General features: G+C 36.3%; 1 protein-coding gene and 1 pseudogene across 3 annotated transcripts in view; both read left to right on the top strand.

Moving 5' to 3' along the window:
* Positions 1-15,190, top strand: part of LOC112837775 (actin-related protein 2/3 complex subunit 2 pseudogene) — a 76,821-nt pseudogene extending 61,631 nt beyond the window's left edge.
* KHDRBS2 (KH RNA binding domain containing, signal transduction associated 2) overlaps positions 1-19,953 on the top strand; it is a 573,339-nt gene that overhangs the window by 506,070 nt on the left and 47,316 nt on the right. The gene's annotated exons all lie outside the window — the stretch shown is intronic.

Here is a 19,953-nt window from a genome sequence, read left to right as displayed (position 1 = left end):
ATGATAAAGATGCCAACTAGCAATAACATAACATCATAAAACATAACAATCCTAAATTTTTAATCCCTTAAAAATGGCACTTCAAATTCTTTAAGTAAAAGCTGAGAACTGTAATAAGAAATTGATAAATCAACAATTATAGTGAGAGTTTCAATCCTTCTCTAGATAACTGACAGAACAGGCAAACAGAAAATCAGCAAGGATGTAGAAGACTTGAACAGCACTACCAACTCATCCTAACCATTGTGTTTAGGGTAAACCACCACAGCAGAATAAACACATTCTTCTCAAGAGCATGTGGAGCAGATTAACGGATAAGCACTTATCCCATAGACTACTACTTAGCAATAAAAAAGAATGAACTTTGATGAAAGCCAAAGTGTGGATGGATCTCCAAATAATTATGCTAAGTGAAAGAAGGTAAATGAAAAAGAGTACATAGTGAACGAATCCATTTATATAAAATTCTAGAAAATGTAAACTATAGGAACAAAAACCAGACTGGGGTTGCCTGGGACAGGGGCTGGTGGATAGGTTTATCGTCTTGATTGTGCATTCCTGTGACAAACTGTATACCTGAAAAATGTTTTGTGGGGTATACCATGTATTACTTATAGTTGAATAAAGCTGTTAAAAATTTAGATAGCAAGATCTAGAAGTGACAGGAAGGAGGGATAATTATTTAAGAGCTATTTTTTTAAGGTCTCACATTTCAATAAAATGGATTGCTGTTTATTTCCTGATCAGCATTCCCAGATCTGAGTTATTTGCTGATTAATGCAATTAATTGTGCATTAAAGGAAATTTTTCAAAGAATCTACTGATTTTTATGCATGATTTCAAGTTGATGGCCTTGGGCGCTGCCTAGGTTCTCATGGCAGATATTTTGTTATAGGCTCTGGTTTGGGGGGATTTTTTGTTTTGGTTTCTCTTTGTTTTGCTCTTTTGTTTGTTTGTGCGGGGGTTTTTCTGTAGACTAGTTTTGATGAACTGTCAGCCTCAATAGGAATTTTCCTCCATAGTCTAGGGCTAATAAGACTCCAAAACAGTGGTTCCCAAATCTGTCTGTTCATTACTGTAATCTGGAGAACTTTAAGAATTTCCCAATGCTCAGTCCCTAGTACAGACCAATTAAATTAGAATGTCAGGATGGTGCTCAGGAAAAATATCAAGAGATTTTATTAACTCATTTTGATATCTAACTTCTAAAGCATTTCTTTAGAAAGTATGTTATACCTAATCCCTTTTGGTATTCTATTTTCATACATCCTTGAGCATAAAAATAATCCCTTATACATAGGATAACATAAATCCATACATGTCAAACTACTTCAGAGAAGAGAGTGCCTGGAAGTAATCTTTGCAAAATTTCATGAAATATTAACTTGTTAGATGTAAAATATCATTTGGGCTCAAACAGATATTGTTACACTAAATTCTATTATAGATTTGATAGTAAAGTCAAAATTGTAATGAAAATATCTGGAGGAAAAACTTCAGATTGAAAATATCCCATCCATTAACTCTGTGGGTTGAAAAACACTGCTATCATTTCAATACCTTACACTGGCCTTCAAAGTTACAGTTTAAGAAACATTTCCTTAAATTCATGCTTGTTAGATCCCTCTATGTACTCCTAACTTTTTCTTGCTTCTATTATTTCTTGACTTAGATCCATTCCACAGTCGGTAAGTAGCTTCCACAGCCAATGCAGCAATTTCTTTCAATAATCAATTGCAAAGATTTATAAAAACCATCAGCAAGGTCCTCTGTAAGATCCTGCATCAAGTGGGAAGGCTGATACCAAGCAATGTAAGACACAGTCCGTACCTGAAGGACAGTTACTTCTATGAGTTCCTAAAATCCTGCCCTTGTATGGCTCTAAACATAGTCTGGGTTTATAACCCTTGATTCTCCAACTTGTACCTCAATTAGAGAGAGACAAGTTCTGGGAAGTAATCATAGGCTCACCTGCTCACTTCTGGAACACGAAGGCCGCAGCACACATAGGACTCAGGCTTGGTGAGCTCGTGAAGCTGAAATACTCTCTTGCCCCACTCATGAATAATGGGACAGGTCATCAATGTATTTTTTGCAGCCCCGACCAGAAACCCTGGATCAGGTGTTTTGTTTTAATGCAGACAGCTTCTAGCTTCTCACCTCATTGAGAATTCCAGTTACATTGTTGCCTTTTTACTTCTCCAAATCTGTGTTAGTTCCCTATGGCTGCGGTAACATATTACCACAAATTAAGTGGCTTAAAATAATAAAACTTTATTTTCAGAGTTCTAAGAGTCCAGAAGTCCAAAATCAAGGTGTTGGAAACTGGAGAGACTCTTCTTCCAGCTTCTGGTGGCTGTCAGATTCCTTGGCTTATGACAGTATCATTGCAGCCTCTGCCTCTGTGGTCATATTGTCTTTGTGGGATGTGTGTGTATGTGTGTGTGTGTGTGTGCGTGTGTGTGCGCGCGCGCGCGCGCACTTGCATAATCAACCTCTGCCTCTCTCTCTTAAGGACACTTGTGACAGTATTTAGAGCCCATTCAGATTAACACAGGACAATCTCCTTATCTCAAGATCCTTAACTTAATTGCATCTGCAAAATCCCTTTTTCTAAATAAAGTAACGTTTACAGATTCCTGGGACTGGGACATGGACATATTTTTGGGAGTCATTATCAGTCGACCACACAATGTTACAACACACATTAATTGGAGATGTGGGCAACAGATTCGAAGCTTTTTCTGCACGTCTGGACCAATCCCCACACTTCCTCCCATCTCCATACGTTCTTCTTTTTCCGTATCGTCCTGGGGAAGAAAATACAAATCTCAACACTACACAAATATAAACAAATGATCCGCAATTTGTTTAGCATGACCATTACTGACTAACTCAGTGGAGAGGACTGACTGTAAGTTATAATCTCTTCTCTGCTTAAAAAAAGATGTTTATATACATTCTACTCAACAGTTACTATTACCTGTCCAAAATACCACCCGCTTCTTTCTGAGAAGTGTTCAGACAGTTTTGAGGGTACCAGACTGTTCAAGTCAGGACTCCTCACCCCCCAGAAGTAATGATGGGTGCGAAGAGAAGCATAGGATCCTCACTGATCACTGAAGTTTGAAAACCGAAGCTGAGAGAGAAACTTCTCTCTGTGGTTAGCTGCTAACTAATGTGACTACAGAGCAGTGAGGGCCTATGTACCCTGTAAAGCAGAGATGCCCGAAAGACAGAAAGATGAGAAATTGAAAGAATAGGAAAGGGGAAGGGATGGAGAGGGGAGAGAGTGAGGAAGAACGACACGAATGGTGTGTTTATTGCATTCTTAGAGCTGCCTTTCCTTCCAGTCTGTGAACCACCAAATCCAATGTATTTCTAGTTGGTTTTCAGACACATACATAGCCATGAATAAAATGGTCTTGAATAAAATAGCCAATGAAAGTGAACTAAGAGCTTAAGTCCCAGTAACTTCTGTAAGTCTTTTTAAGTTACTATTATTACTATTATTGCAGTCCAAAATACATTTTATTCAAACAGTACTATAAATCTGCCTCAGGAAAGCCTGCCCCAATTACCTTATTAAAATTTCCACACCCACTGCCCCATCCCAAAAACTTGGCTCTAATTTTTTTCCAGATATCTATCTCCATATAGCATAATATATACTCAGTTCAATCATTTTGTTTATTCTTTATCTCCACTATAAGCCAGCAACTAGAATATCATCTCAATTTATACAGAGATTTTTGTTTTATTTACTCATGTATCACAATCACTGAAATACTGCCTGCACCTTGCAGACACTCAAAATACACTTGTCAAGTGAAATAATTAGGTTTTCAGTTTGTTAAAGTCTGTAATATTAGAGACAAATATTGGAGAAAGCTAATGGAATGAAAGTTTAAAAATAATGCAATTGAGTAACATATCTTTTAGTATTTCAGTTACAATTGTGTTGGATATTTGGCTTATAGAAAAGCAAATTTAGCACACTGATTTCATGGAAAAAGATTAGGATTTAGAATCAGCTAAAGCTAGGTCAAGTCTTATCTGTTATCTATTGATCTGTGAGATCTTGAGCAAGTTACTTAAACCCCACGAAACTTACTCTTCTCATCTGCAAAATGGGAAAAGTAATCCTTATCTTGCAGAACAATCTATGTGCCATCAAATGTTGAATGGGACTTACAGACCTAGGGCAATCTGAGAGACTTGGCCTACATGCCGGTCCTAGATGTGTGATGTCTCAGGGCCTTCCCACTCTTGCCTGTGATGTGTGGTTATGCCTGTTATGGCCGGTATTGTGTCTTGCCCACCTCAAATTCCTATGTTGAAGCCCTAATGCTCAGTACATTAGAATATGACTGTATCTGGAGATAGGGGCCTGAAAGAGGTAATTAAGTTAAAATGGTATTGTTAGGATGGGCCCTAATCCAATATACCTTGTATCCTTATGAGAAAGGAGATTGGGACACAGACACCAGGAATGCACTCACATAGGAAAGGCCCAAGTGAGGACACAACGCGAAGGCAGCCATGTACAAGCCAAGGAGAAAGACTTCAGAAAAAACTGAACCTCTTACACCTTGATCTTGGGCCTCTAGCCTCCAGAACGATGAGAAAACTAATTTCTGTTAAACCGCCCAGTCTGTGCTATTTTGTTATAGCAGCTCTAGCAAACTAATACACTTCCCTCAAGTTTTTTCTGCTAGCAGGCCCTTCCATCAGAGTGTGCCAATTTGGTTAATCCCTAGAATTGAATTAACAGCTCATTACTCCTTTTCCAGGTGAAATCCAGCACTATTCAGCATTTAGGTGTTATGTTTGTTTAGCAAAAATGTGATGGATTGCATCATGGACAGTTTAGCCGCGTGTTATTTAGCTGATGGTTCTGTTCCCTTTTCTCTGAGCATCTTTCCCATCCGTGTGTCAAATTATAAAGTTTGGGCTCTTGCAGTAGGACACATATATTATCTCTGATGTAGGAATCACTATATAGAAACTATTAGTAGTTGCAGGAGTTGGGAAATTGAGTATAAATTTTGAAAATACAGGGTTATTCAAGAACTTCAGAAGTTCAGTCATTGGTCCTTTAGGTACTTAGTACTTTTTTTTTTAAGATTTTATTTATTTGAGAGAGCACCCACATGTATGAGCACAAGTAGGGAGGTGGGGAGGGAAGAGGGTAAGGGAGAAGCAGGCTCCCGACTGAGCAGGGAGCCAAATGCAGGGTGCAGGGCTCCATCCCAGGACCCTGAGATCATGACCTGAGCCCAAGGCAGACGCTTAATTGACTGAGATACTCAGGCACCCCTACTTAGTACTTTACTTTAGAAATTATATAAGGGGGGGCGCCTGGGTGGCTCAGCCGGTTAAGCGTCTGCCTTCGGGTCAGGTCATGATCTCAGGGTCCTGGGATCAAGCCCCGCATCAGGTTCCCTGCTCAGAGGGGAGTCTGCTTCTCCCTCTGCCTCTGCTCCTCCTCTCCTTGTACTCTCTCTTTCTCAAATAAATAAATAAAATCTTTAAAAAAAAAAAGAAATTATATAAGGATATCCTCAAATGAGTATGCATAAAAGTAGTAGCCTCCTAACAATTAACAGAGTAATCTATGGAAGGTGTTTAGCACAGATCCCAAAATATGTCACTCAAAATTCTTTACTGTTCTATGACATATTATAAAATTTTATCTCTGTATATTTCTGTTTGCTATGCTAATAATAGCAATAACATTATAATTACTATCATAGTTTATCTTGTTTTTACTATAGACATATCATAACACCATTTATATACAAGGCTACTCAAGATAAAATCAGAAACATGGGAATTTGACCTTGGAAAGAACTATAACATTTGTCAAATTTGACTATCCCTGGGATGATTTATTGTCTCCTAGTTCTTTTTTTTTTTTTTGGCTTGTTCTTCTTTTGGTCATAAATGAGAAGAGGGAGGCAGTTACTCCCTGGTAAACAAGGAAAATACAAGACAGGGAAATAAAGAAATGTTAAAGGCTTAGAAGGGAAATATAGAGGCATAGAATCAGAAGATGGATTTGTGTGGGAACACTTGATTGCTTTCCAAAGAAATGGGCCAGAGCTGGTGAGCAGAGCACCCTGGTGGATTAGCGAGGTGAATGGGGATAACCGACGGTACCTGTAGCTAATCACGGTCATACAAAAAGAACAGTGGAAGTTCAGAAAAGCCCACTGTGTGCTACGTGGCTAGAGGAGTCTTTTTCTTTTTTAATAGAAGAGTCTTAACCAAGGAGATTTAACAGAAATCTAAGGCAGTAGACCGGTCTGGCTTGTTCCCTTTGTGGTTCTCTATATTTACCAGTCTTTGTACAAGACTCACTACTACCATTCTGCTTCCTTCATTTCTGATACCATTTACTGGAACAAAGGTAGCCTTTATTCACTGGTCTCAGATTTAAGCATAACAAAGAGTTTTAAAAACTGACCTTTCATCTCTTGTGATGCTCTTCTCAATCCTGACTTTCTTTATATCCTCCTTGTGGCAAGAATGTTGTTTTGTTGTTTTGGTTCTTTAAAAAAATGGATGCTATCGGGGCGCCTGGGTGGCTCAGTTGGTTGGGCGACTGCCTTCGGCTCAGGTCATGGTCCTGGAGTCCCGGGATCGAGTCCCGCATCGGGCTCCCTGCTTGGCGGGGAGTCTGCTTCTCCCTCTGACCCTCTTCCCTCTCGTGCTCTCTATCTCTCATTCTCTCTCTCTCTCAAATAAATAAATAAAATCTTAAAAAAAAATGGATGCTATCACACATAACATGTTTCTGGTGACTTCTACCCTTTTCCACACAGTAATCTTATTTATTCTTAAAATAACTCTTCACTAACAGTACACCGTATGTTAACTAACTGGAATTTAAATAAAAACATGAAAGTACAAAAAAATAATAAAGTTCATTTTGAAAAAAAAACTCTTCATTATCAATTTCATGAATGTTGAAAGCCTCCTCAAGCATAAAACACAGAGGTCATTCTATTAGTTTATAAGGAAACAATAAGGAATATAGCAGAACTGACAACAGAAGGGGTGCTTTAAGACAGCAGTCTTGGAAATCACTGAAGATTCACACATATGGGTCTATTTGTCTCCTCTTTTGTTAATTTTTTAAAATGACTATAAGAAGGGGGGCGCCTAGGTGGCTCAGTCGGTTAAGCATCCAGCTCTTGATTTTGGGTCAGGTCATGATCTCAAGGTTGTGAGATGGAACCTGGCATCTGACTCCACACTCAGCGGGGAATCTGCTTGGGATTCTCTCTCTCCCTCTCTCTATGACCCTCCCCTCGCTTGCGTGCTGTCTCTCTTGCTCAAATAAATAAGTAAATACATAAATCTTTTAAAAAATGATTATAAGAAGGATAAGTGCAGAATCAGAAAGTGTTTTTCATTTCCGCTAAGCTCATTGCTCTTTGCTATTGTGTGGATGTTTACATATCGAAATTTTCTCAGAACGATCAAAGATTATTATGTCATTAATGGTATCTTCATTTTAGTTGTGAATACTCCCCAAAAAAGTCAGTTTATTAAAAATGCCCTCCAAGTTCTCAGTCCATTTCATTCATTGGAAAGCAAAATCACTCAAAATCAAAAGAGAAAATCAAGGATAACTTATACAATGAGACAGAAAAGATGAAGGCAGAGTGGACGGTAGATTCAAAAGATACAACATTTTTGCTATCAAAATGAAATCACATAAAATCTAAATCTTTTGGCTTTTTCTCTTTAAGTTTGAACTGAAAAAGAAAGCAGACATTAAAAAATTTCTGACAGCTGAATATTTCATATATATATATATATTCACTAAGTGCTTCAGTGTTCAGTATGGCCACTTAATCTTAAAATTAAAATTAATTAAAATTAAATAAAATTAAAAATTCAGTTCTTCAGTCACACCAGCCACATTTATGTACTCAACAGCAACATCTGACTGTGACTACCATATTGGACAGCACAGAACACAGAAAATTTCCATCATCACAGAAAGATCTATTGGAAAGCACTGCGCTAGGATACATAAAGTCTCCAAGTATGAAATACAATAGGAATTTTAACATTATAAGCCAGTGCAGTATTAAATTTGGAGAGAAATGAGTTGCCACAGAGTAAATGAATAGTTAATAGAATAATTCAGCAATCTGAATGATCCTTTGATAGAAATTTGAGTTTCTGGGTGCCTGGGTGGCTCAGTTGGTTAAGTGTCTAGCTTCAGCTCAGGTCATGATCCCAGAGTCCTGGGATCGAATCCTACATCAGGCTCCCTGCTCTGCAGGGAACCTGCTTCTCTCTCTCTCTCTCTCTCTCTCTCTCTCTCTCTCTCTCTCTCTCTCCCCCCCCCCTCTGTTTCTCAGGAATAAATAAAATCTTTTAAAAAAAGAAAAAAAGAAATGTGAGTTTCAATATGGCAAACTGATATCTTTAGCCCAAATAGTTAACATTTGGGAGTTACAATAGAACACGTGAAGATATTTAATAAAGCAGAATGCTCTCTACCATGGTTTATGAAACCTTTTAGATTGAAGTTTTTAAAGAAATCTCATGTAAAACTTAAAATACAGTTAGTCTGGTTGCAGTGAAGATGGAGGGTCCCTGCCTGCTCAGTCTGGCACGCTGCGGGTTTCCAACATACCTCGAATCATGAACCCCAAGGAGAGCCTGAGCTAGCTTAAAAAAAAGAAAAAAAAAAGCAAATTCTGACCAGAGTAGGTGAGAGTAGTTTAAAAAGTAGACTAGTAAAGATCAGAACTAAAGCTAATTCAGCAGTGAGACCCCTCCTTACTCAATGTTAAAATAAATATTTTATTATTAACTTAATGTGAATGTTTACATCTTCTCCATGAAAATAAGCACCGCTAAAACAGAAAAAAAAAAATCCAGAAAAATAAAATCGGTAAATGCTGTCATGATTAAGAACAGGACCAAGTTTTAGAAGACAACTCATATTTTTTTACTAGAAGTATCAGAAGGTTAAGGATGAAAAGAAAGGCATTGTTGTATCTTGCTATATTTCTAACCATAGTAATCTGTACAGATTAGAAATTCTCTCCCCTTTGGATAATAAAATAATTTTGGTTATATATATAGTACCATATAACAGAAAAAAAATCACTACAAAAATGAAGATTACTTAACTGGCTAATATGAAATCATTATTTCATTTTGATATGCATTTGCCTGATGAATAATTTATTAGAAAGTGATAATTGTATAAAACTAAATACCAAAATTGCTTTATTTATGAATGTGAAGGATAGATTCTTAAACTGTTTTTTAACTGAAAAAAAATGTTACTAAAGATCAGAGCTCAAATAGTTTTGGGGGAGAAATACTGAAAAATATTAAACAGATACATCATGCCATCATACTCTTGTTCTGCAAGCTATTAAAATCCCTGCTTCCACAACCAAAATCATATCGCCAAGAAGTGTGGCAAGAGTCATTATGGGATGTTAAGATTTCGGATTCTGTTTTGTTTTGTTTTCTAATTTATGCCCTGCCATGCACAGGTTGAATCAGATCATTTGAATCTGATCAGCTACAATGATGTTAACAACTTTTTAGGCTTTCATTTCTTAGAGCCTGAAATAACAGCAGCCTCAAGGCAACTAGATAGATTATTGGAGGTAAAAAGACATTAAAAAAAGAAACTCTCCCCCTGTGTGGCCAGCCCACTGGGTACCTATGATTAGAAATATATGAAGTTATGACAGTGCCCTGCTATTCATCTTTAGCCTTTTGGTACTTATGAATGAACAACATGAATTGTCTTCTAAAACTTGATCCTATTCTTAGTCATGACAGTGTTTACCAATTTTATCTCTTTTTCTGTTGAGTGAGTTAGAAGGCCTTAAAGACTTATAATGCTGATTTTAAAGCATTTGCTTTAGGTTCTATTCTGAAGCAGAATTGATGCTTATGATGCGAAGTACACAAAGCATCCATTTAAAATGGATCCATTAGCAAACTAACATTCATTAGTACATTGCTGTAAATTTCCAGTTTCATTAGTCATAGTTCTGTTCATTAATTAGATTGAACATACTGCTGCCCGATTTCTAAAGTGTTAAGAGGCATTTATAAAAATGGGGTGGGGGAAACCTATTAACACAAAGTTAACAACATTTTATGGCATGTTAGGGGAAAACTAACTAAAATATTACAGGATATCCAATTTAAGTTATACCATGGAAGCATTTTGTAAATAGCTACTACTTCCCTCTGTCTTCACCAAGCACCAAATTTTATTATTTTTATCTAGAGTTTGTGATGTACTTTATCATAAAGTTTTTTAACAGAAAAAAAAAAAAAAACATGTTCATGAATAAGAGTTATCTACTTGGTAGAAATGGTCTTACAGTTCTTTGGGAGCTTTTAATATCCACAGAAGTTAGGTCTCAGAAATAGGCAATTTCTAACCTTCATGTAGATTGTACGTATAAATGGGAAAAGCTGATTAATAGCTACAATCTACACAGAAAATGAAGGTATTATAAAATACCCCTTATTAGGGACTTACTTACTGATTTCCATAGAAAACTTTCTGACAATTCAAGTTTTGCCTCCTTGCAGAGTTAGGCTGTTAGGTGCAGTGAATCCCCACCGATTACGTGGACCATTATGTTGTAGGATGGTTTTGAACAGATAATGACTTCCCACAGCGAGTGAGTGAACTGACCTACTGCATCAGTAACAAAAGCTACACATTGGGGAGTATCCAAACCATGCTGCTCCAAACCAACCAGCAATCTGTAATAGGCAGTCCTTCTTTCCGTGGGAAAAAAGAAATGGAACTTACTATTAAAATCCCTTCTGTATTGTAAGAAACTCATCTCTACAGTACCAAACAGGGAATGCATGATGAAAAGTAGGGAGATGTTCACATAAAAATAAAACTTTTAAGAAAAGAAACATGAGAAAGCATAAATAATCCATACTTTAGGAGATACTTGTCATAAGCATTGATTATTACATCCTATGGGAATATTGACTATTAAAACATTGGCATTCTGTGTTTAGTTTTTTGTTTTAATAATATTTTATGATATGTTTTTAAATTTGCATTATTACCAGGAAGTGTTATTATAACAACAAAAGATCATATATGAAGTGGATTTTATGCATTTTATGATTTAACACATTAAGTTAAAAAAGGAACATATGTTTATAAGAATTAACCACACTTCATAAAGAAAGTTAAATGTCAGGTTCCTATCTGACCTGTTAATTACATTCAATACCATTGAGGGGCAACATTTGCAAATTGCTTCTGTGCCTAATATTTTAGTGTTTGCTGGCAAATTTATGATCTTGACCCTCATAATTAAATTACTTAATTCTAGAATATTTAATGGTTCTTGATTGCATATCGTCTTTATTTTCTTTTTCTCTCAATTGTGTTAGAAAATTCCATATTATTTCCTTTTATTTTCTTTTAATACCCACTGACATTTTACAGAAAATAAAACCTCAAATGAGAATAATGACCAAACGTTAAATCTGTCACCAGTGCTTGTTAAATTTAAAAGTCTTCGAAGAAAGTATAGGTATATAACAAAGTGAGGATGACATTTCATATCATTTAAATTTCCAAATGATTTTCTTCTGGAAGCCATGATAATTTACTAGCATCATAAGACATTTTTGCTTCTCTTTAGTTGATAAAAACATGTTAGTTATTATAGTTTCTAATACTGGTATTAGGTTATTAAATGCTTCCCATTGGTATTTCAATTTTTCAGACATCTATTGGTCTCCTGTATGTGATAGGCCAAGAGCAGGGGTGTGCTACAACTGACTTGTGCTGGCTCACGAGACGCTTTGTGAAATGTTTAGGATTTTTGTGAATTGGTTGCTAAACCCAGCTATTATTAAAAATTAAATTAAACTAACTTAAAATGTATTGAATGGAGCACTGGGTGTTATACGCAAACAATGAATCGTGGAACACTACATCAAAAACTAATGATGTAATGTATATTGATTAACATAACATAATAAAAAAATAAATTAAAATAAAAAAACATAAAAAACTAATGATGTATGATGATTAACATAACAATAAAATAAAATTTAAATAATTTAAATAAATGATATGAAAGAGATAGTTAATATTTTCAAGTTCATCATTATCTGATTATTTTATTACAATCTATGCTCTAGGTTATTTATGTCTGTTGCTTCTGTATGGTGGAAATAACATATAATGGTGTGCTACTGTTCATCTCTTCCCAAATTTGTTGCGTTTCATGTTGATAGCTTGAAATCAGCCATGGTAAGAGTATTTACACCACAGATACCAGCAAACGCTAAAAGCTAGGACTTGATCTTTTGTTATTGGTTACGTAGATTTAAGAACACTATGGAGAAAATATTAATGCAGATTTAACTTAAAATTGTGTTATGCCTATAGCCTTTACAGTGTGAACAGAACACAAAATTGAGGAAATGTTCTCCTAGTATGTGAAAGCCATTGTCCAATTCAGAACAAAGTTGCTCACATAACTGACAAATAAATAAAGTTGACATACATATTTGAGGTTTTCCTTTTATTTTACTTGCCAACATAAATGAAAATTTCCAATGACATTCGTGTCAGATTTATAATGTTCATCAATACAAGGGTGTCTTATTTGCTGAGTAAGATAGTCATCACACAGGAGATGTCATTCCATTGTCTTCTTACTTCCATATTTCTGTTGAAAAATTCTGCTTTGTCTCTTTTGGTTCACTTTGAAGATAATATACCAGTTTTTCCTGGATGCCTTTGAATTTTGATTTTCAGGAGTTTTATTAGGATATTCCTAGGTGTATTTTCTTCGTATTTATGCTAATTAAAATTCACAGAGTGTCTTGGGAAAAAAAGATGGTAGTCATATTTTATCTGTTTTGTGGTTTATTGTGGTATCATTGCAATATCAGAATTATAAAAACTGATTTTACAAGAGATAGCAAGTCACACTGAAGTTGTATGTGTATAAAACAAAATAAATTAGATATTTTATCTGTAAGTTGGGTGCAATAAATTTTATTTTAATATTAATTATAGTTTTATTTTAAGTATAAATTAAATTTATACATATTTACAAATTTGATTTTTATTTGTAAATTGTGTGCTTATGTCAGTAAGATTTATAGTGAAACTATGTATACATACACACACACACCACACACATACACACATGCATACACTTTTTTTGAAGAGGCATTTGTTAAACATTTATCAGAACACACAGGCTGAGAACCTCTCAAAGACAAGAATTAAGTCTTGTTCTTCTTTTATCTCTATTGCTTGGATAATAAATTCAGTGGTTAATATACACTTTGGTGAATTACTATTATTGTAAGCCTATATAGAGAGAGAGCCATTATTTAGATTTGAAACCCAAAATTGGTGCAGAAATCATAGTTCAAGATGAAATGCTTAAATCAAATTGAAAAATTAGTGGGCATATTAAGGCAGAGAAATGTATTTTCCAAAGCAGATTGGAAAAGGGCTGGCTTTGTATAACTATGTGCTTATAGTAATACACATCTACCCTGTATGCTGCCTTTCCCAGTATAAAGTGTATGTATAAAGTGATGCATAATTCATGGGGAACTACAAAGAAATCCTCCTCTTCTTTCACACGGTAGCCTTCACAACAGGCTACACTTCACATTGTGACTTAAGCAAACTGTAGAGGACTTGATGAAGATCTGGAAAATAGCCAAGATTGCATTTCTTAAGGATCTTGTAAGGATCTTTAATTTGGTTCAAAAAAGAGAAAACTAAAGAATTTATAACTTCACAGATATGAAGGAATTCAAGATAGAAGTGATGTTCTTCATGACCATGTTCCAGAAAACAATGAATCTTTTTTCCTTGGGCATTTTGTTTTTTTGTGAGAGATGCCAAATCATCTGTTTCAGCTGGAAAGAAATAACATTAAAACTTTTAATTGCAGAAGTCGTTTTTCCCTTTCACTGGGACATCAGATATAGAAAATTCTACTCTGAGACCCTGATAATTTAATTAGCATCTAAAATAGTCTTGGACCATCAGCCGTGGCTGGGCAGGCTGGGTTCAGTCTTGAGGGCCAGGCGCTGCCATAATCCTGCTGGAGGTGAACAACGGCATCATCGAGGAGACACTTGCACTCAAGTTCAAAAACGTGGCCACTGGTAACAAACAAGAAGCAGTAGAAGTAACATTTGCAGATTTCAATGGAGTCCTCTATCATATTTCAGATCCCAATGGAGACAAAACAAAAATGATGGTGAGTACTTCCTTGAAATTCTACAAAGAACTTCAGGCACGTGGTGCCTGATTAGTTATTAAAGAGGGTGTATAGGAGTTTCTTGGTAAATCCCCAATCAGGATACAGTGTCTCTTTACTCTGTGACCTTGAAAATCTGCCGGCATCCAAGGATTCCATTGTGCATCAGGCTGGCATATTGACACTAAATTGTTTTGCTTCTGTCTTTGAAAAATACTTTCAATTCCAAGAAGAGGGCAAGGAAGGAGAAAATGAGGCAGTTATCCATTAGAGGGATGAGGAGACCACGTATGTTGAGTCTAAAAAGGACAGAGCCACAGTAATCTTCAGCACAGTGTTTAAGGATGACGACTTTGTGGTCATTGGAAAAGTGTTCATGCAGGAGTTCAAAGGACACAGAGCCAGCTACACAGCCCCACAGGTCCTCTTTAGCCACTGGGAACCTCCTCTGGAGCTGAAAGACATGGATGCTGCGATGGGTGACAACACTGGCTCTATGACCTTCGTGCTGTTCCCTCACCACACCAATGCCAGTGCTTGAGACAACATCATCACCGATCCACATGTTCTGGGACCATCTGCACTACCACATCAAGTGCTCTAGGGCTAGATTCACACATGATGCTGGCAAAAACAGTGACTTCCTCAAGGTGCTGAACCGCACATGCCCAGAAGTCGAGAAAAAAGAAATGAAAACAATCCCAGAGGAGACCGTTTCCGTACCACTAGTTCTCGGGGACAAGAGGAGGAAGCTGCTGGCAATGGAAGGCTACTGGGTAATCGTAGCTTTTCATGTTGCACGGCTTCAGGTTCTTAACGGGTTCTCGGTTTTGGTTCCATTTTGTACATGTTTGGAAATAATCTGCAGAAATGAGCTGTGCTGGCAAGGACTTCATACTTCTTAAGAATTAAAAAAAGAAAAAAAAAAAAGAATCCCACTTGATCAACTTGATTCCTTTTCTTTATCTTCCGTCCCTCACTCCCCTTGCCTTCTTCCCCCTTTGGCAAGCTGTTGCCCCTTGTGGTATGTTGCTCGTAATGAGTTGCAGGATCAAGCAATCTTAACTTGTTTTCTTCTAAATATTTGAGTTCAAAACCCCTGTATCTAAGAAATACAGCTGGGGTCATTAATAAAGAAAATCTATCGTCAAAAAAGTCATAATTTTTCGTACAAATGTGTGAATAGGCTGAGACATAAGATAGTAATTTCTTCAGGGGCACCTGGCTGGCTCAGTCAGAAGAGCATGTGACTCTTGATCTCAGTGTGGTAAGTTCAAGCCCCACCTTGGGCACAGAAATTACTTTAAAAAAAAAAAGCAGGGGCGCCTGGGTGGCTCAGTCCTTAAGTGTCTGCCTTCGGCTCAGGTCATGATCCCAGGGTCCTGGGATCGAGCCCCGCATCATGCTCCCTGCTCGGCGGGAAGCCAACTTCTCCCTCTCCCACTCCCCCTGCTTGTGTTCCCTCTCTTGCTGTGTCCCTCTCTGTCAAATAGATAAATAAAATCTTTTTTAAAAAAGCAATTTCTTCAAAGGAAACAGCAGAAACACTGGAGCAAAAATGGGAAAAATGTTTTGATTTCTTATTGAATATTCATATTTTATTTGAATCTCTTGCAGATACTGACTGGCTTTTTAGGGAGCATGTCTGTTTTACTGATTTATCTTAGAACATTACCATCATGATTCATAATTTTACTTGTCCTAAGAAAACTATATAAACTTATATCAAATGTTAGAAAACAAAAATAAATTATGTATAAGTCTCCACATTTACTTTCCCTTCTATAGTAAGGACAATTATTTGGGAACCACTGCCCAATATACTTTATGAAATTGTGCGTTGCCAGGAAAGAGTTCTATATGTTCTATGGATTTTCGGTATAAGACTTTTAAAAAAAAGTGAACGTGTGAGGAGGGAAAATGTAATAGTCCTCCACAAGCTAAATGGTAAAGCTATTCTTCGTAGAGATAATACTACTGTATGATCATCATTTGAAATATTTCTCTTTTAGTGGTGATTGATTTGAGTCAATCCATATCTACTCTAGATGAGAATACTCTCCTTTGTGCTAACTTAACAATTCAATACATATTTATTGAGAAAATATTCTATGGAATAAATTATGCTAAACACCATAAGGCATCAAAACAAGGTGATTAACTATGATATAGTCCATGCTTTTCAGGAGCTTCAATTCTAAAAGGAGAGAAAATTATAAAAAAATACAGTACATGTTCAGTACTGTTCTAAGTACTGGTGAGATAAAAACCACAGGCTGTTAGAATTCAGAGGACAAGGGGTTACCATAAGCTTGAAAGAAGCAGGAAAATTTTCCTGAAGATTATATAATATAAAATAACCTTTAGATATCAGTAGCATTTCAACAGATAGAAACAGGGAAAACATAGGAAATTTAGGGGGTTGAAGGCTATGAAAATATGTACCTGCCCCCCTCCTTGGCTCTTCTCGTGTGGGGACACAAACACAAAAACAAAACAAAACAAAACAAAACTTGCTTGCTTCCTGTTAGAAGCTAGAGCTCTTGAGTCTAGAGTAACAACTGAGGGTTAATGAAGCCATATTTTTAGAATTTTGGTGGAGAATAATAGCATGGATGCTAGAAAAGATGTGGGCAGCCCCTGAGATACCTGTGGCAAATACAATTAATGCCCTAGTTACTGACCCAGTGATCTCCAAGATAGAGAGCCTGGCCTGTTCAGCTATGGGAAATTCCAGCTATGATGTTAACTGTTGTTCCACCAGAGGGGAGGTGAAGCCTTGAGTTGAGAATAAGGATGCCTAAATTTCACCTGAGAACACAAGAGCCTCCTGTGCACACTCTAAGAGCTGTTCATGTGTGTGTTGGAGGGGGTATAGGTGTGTAAATAAAGTTATACATCTTACAGGATGGTTGCAAGATTGATTTTTTTTAGAATTCCCCCATTAAGTAAAACAAAAAGAATAAGAGATATCACATTAGACACAAAGATAAAATTAACGCAGCAACAAAGAAGATCCAATATCTCACTAGTAAGAGTACTAGAAAGAGAGAAGAAAAGTACAATGACATTTGCCAGAACTGGAGAACACAAGCTCCCACAATTAAAAGAGCTCCCTGACTACCCAGCATACTGAATGAAAAGAGACACACCACACACAAAGGCACAGCATTACAAAATTTCAGAACACCAGATGTAAAGTTTGTAAAAGCATCCTGAAAGGAAAGAAAAAAGTGAAATGAAATAAAATAAAACTAGGTCACATACAAGTAGCAGGAATTCTCAGCACCAATATGTAGTGATGAAAACACTGACTCAAAGCTCTCAAAAGTTCTGATTGAAAATCATTTTTCAGCCTAATCTTCTACACTCAATCAATCCAGTGTGGGATTAGAATTTAAAAATTTGCAATCAGATAAATGTTCAACACAATATCACAGATGCAGTATCCTTTCAAAAATATTGAAGCAAAATGTAATTATGAGAATAATCAAACAAATTCAGGATATGGGACAATCTAGAAAACAATTGGTCTAGACTACTCAAAAAGGCAGAGTTATGGAAAGCAATAAAAGCCTGGAGGATCTTGACAGGGATTGCATTAAATGTGTAGATTGCTTTGGGTAATATAGACATTTTAACATTATTTGTTCTTTCAATCCATAAGCATGGAATGTCTTTCCATTTCTTTATGTCCTCTTCAATTTCTTTCATCAGTGTTTTATAGTTTTCAGAATACAGGTCTTTCACCTCTTTGGTTAGGTTTATTCATAGGTATCTTATTGTTTTTGGTGTAATTGTAAATGGGATTGATTCCTTAATTTCTCTTTCTGCTGCTTCATTATTGGTATATAGAAATGCTATAGATTTCTGTACATTGATCTTCTATCCTGCGACTTTATAGCATTTTTCACAGTGCTAGAACAAACAATCCTAAAATTTTATGGAACCATAAAAGACCACAAATAGCCAAAGCAATCTTGAAAAAGAAAAGCAAGGCTGGAGGCATCACAGTTCTGGACTTCAAGTTATATTACAAGGTTGTAGTGATCAAAATAGTATGGCACTGGTACAAAAATAGACACAGACACATAGATCAAGACAACAGAATAAAAAAACCCAGAAATTAACCCACGAGCATATGTTCAATTAATCTTTGACAAAGCAGGAAAAGAATATCCAATGGGAAAAAGACAGTCTCTTCAACACATGGTGTTGGGAAAACTGAACAGCAACATGTAAAAGAATGAAACCGGACCACTTTCTTACACCATACCCAAACATAAATTCAAAATGGATGAAAGACCTAAATGTGAGACATTAGGAAATTTAGTTAAAATCCTAGAGGAGAACACGGCAGTAACCTCTTTGACACTGGCCATAGCAACAAAAGCAAAATTAATCTATTGGGACTACATCAAAATAAAAAGCTTTTACACAGTGAAGAAAACACTTGACAAAACTAAAAGGCAACCTACAGAATGGGAGAAGATATTTGCAAATTTCATATTCAATAAAGGGTTAATATCCAAAATATATAAGGAATTTATAAAACTCAACACCTAAAAAACAAATAATCCAGTTTAAAAATGGGCAGAAGACATGAATAGACATTTTTCCAAAGAAGACATCCAGATGGCTAACAGACACATAAAAAAATGCTCAACATCACGCATCATCAGGGAAATACAAATCAAAACCACAATGAGATATCACCTTATGCCTGTCAGAATGGCTAAAATTAACAACACAGGAAACAATAGGTGTTGGCGAGGATGTGGAAAAAGGGGAACCCCCTTGCACTGTTGGTGGGAATGCAAACTGGTGCAGCCACTCTGGGAAACAGTATGGAGGTTCCTCAAAAAGTTAAAAATAGAACTACACTATATAATCCATCAATCGCACTACTAGGTATTTACACAAAGAATACAAAAATACTAATTCAAAGGGATACATACATCCCGATGTTTATAGCACCATTATCTACAATAGCCAAATTGTGGAAACAACCAAGTACCTACTGACTGATGAATAGATAAAGAAGTGGTGTGTGTATGTGTATATGTATATATACATATACGTATGTGTGTGTGTGTATATATATATATGTGTGTGTATATATATATATATATGAATATACTCAGCCATAAAAATGAATGAAATCCTGCCATTTGCAATGACATGGATGGAGCTAGAAAGTATTATGCTAAATGAAGTAAGTCAGAGAAAGAAAAATACCGTATGATTTCGCTCATGTGGAATTTAAGAAACAAAATAAACAAAGGGGAAAAAAAAGAGAGGGAGGCAAATGAAGAAACACAGTGTTAACTACAGAGAACAAAGTGATAGCTACCAGAGCAGCAGGTGTGTGGGGGGATGGGTAAAACAGGTGATGGGGATTAAGGAGTGCACTTGCAACTGGGTGTTGTATGGAAATGTTGATACACTATATTGTACACCTGAAATTAATATTGCATTATATGTTAACTATACTTTTTTGAGACAGAGTGCACGAGTAAAGGGGGGATGGGGAGGGGTAGAGAGAGAGAGAATCCTAAGTAGGCTCCACGCCCAGCGTGGAGCCCAACACGGGGATAGTTATAAACAAATAATTCAAAATATATAGGCAACCAAGAAAATAATAAAATGAATGAGCAATTATTAACTT

The sequence above is a fragment of the Callorhinus ursinus genome, unplaced genomic scaffold (assembly GCF_003265705.2).
Source record: "Callorhinus ursinus isolate GAN/ISIS: 27379988/994484 unplaced genomic scaffold, GSC_fseal_2.0 scaffold22, whole genome shotgun sequence".
In the NCBI taxonomy this organism is placed as follows: domain Eukaryota; kingdom Metazoa; phylum Chordata; class Mammalia; order Carnivora; family Otariidae; genus Callorhinus; species Callorhinus ursinus.
The sequence above is the reverse complement of the archived record's forward strand: the minus strand, read 5'-3'. Positions and strand labels throughout refer to the sequence as shown.